The sequence below is a fragment of the Neophocaena asiaeorientalis genome, unplaced genomic scaffold (genome assembly GCF_003031525.2).
Source record: "Neophocaena asiaeorientalis asiaeorientalis breed wild unplaced genomic scaffold, Neophocaena_asiaeorientalis_V1.1 scaffold340, whole genome shotgun sequence".
Classification (NCBI taxonomy): domain Eukaryota; kingdom Metazoa; phylum Chordata; class Mammalia; order Artiodactyla; family Phocoenidae; genus Neophocaena; species Neophocaena asiaeorientalis.
In genome coordinates, this window is record NW_020172733.1 from 2,311,756 (window position 1) to 2,312,366 (window position 611).

At 69.4% G+C, this 611-nt stretch overlaps 1 protein-coding gene across 1 annotated transcript in view; it reads right to left on the reverse strand.

The window, feature by feature from the left end:
• Positions 1 to 566, reverse strand: part of PRICKLE1 (prickle planar cell polarity protein 1) — a 104,879-nt gene extending 104,313 nt beyond the window's left edge. The window contains exon 1 of the mRNA XM_024740452.1: positions 418 to 566. The gene's annotated coding sequence lies outside the window, so the exon portion shown is untranslated. The remainder of the gene's footprint in view (positions 1 to 417) is intronic.
• Between the last annotated feature and the right edge of the window lie 45 nt (positions 567 to 611).

A 611-nucleotide genomic window follows, 5' to 3' on the forward strand; every position in this document is an offset into this window, starting at 1 on the left:
CGTTAGGGGAGAATAGGCACCCTGCCTCCGGACGCCAGTAGGTGACAGGCGATCCTAAGAGGTGGACACAGACCAATGCACCCCGGCCTCCCCGCGCCCCGCATCGCCCCAACTCTGGGGCTACTGAACGGGTTTCCACGCAGGAGAGAATCAAGGGAAGAGTTGGTTGTGATGCCGCAAGCGGGAGCCGTGCGGGCAGCCTCTCTGAAGCCCTCTTGGTGCTGCAGCCCCAGTATCTGCTTTCACTGTCTACCAAGCCCAACAAACCGATTATGCCCATCTCCCCCATTTTCTGCGACACCGACCCAGTCTGGGTGTCACAGACCCCCCGCAGTGACGCGGACCGTGCCGGGCCCTTCCCCTGCGGCGCTCGCCCCTCGCCGCCGCACCCGCAGCCCCTCTGCGGAGCCCACTCACCCCGGCGAGGGAGCGGGACTCGGCTGGACTGTCGTCGGCGCCGCGGCGGGTCTGCGGAGCTGAGGTCCGCGGCGTCAGCGGCGGGCGAGGGTGGGCAGCACGCGAACCATCCGAAGCCCGGGACGTGGCCGTGCCGGCCGCGGTGCCCCTCGCGGAGGTCAGCGCAGGCTGTGCGAGGCGGGCACGCTCCGGGG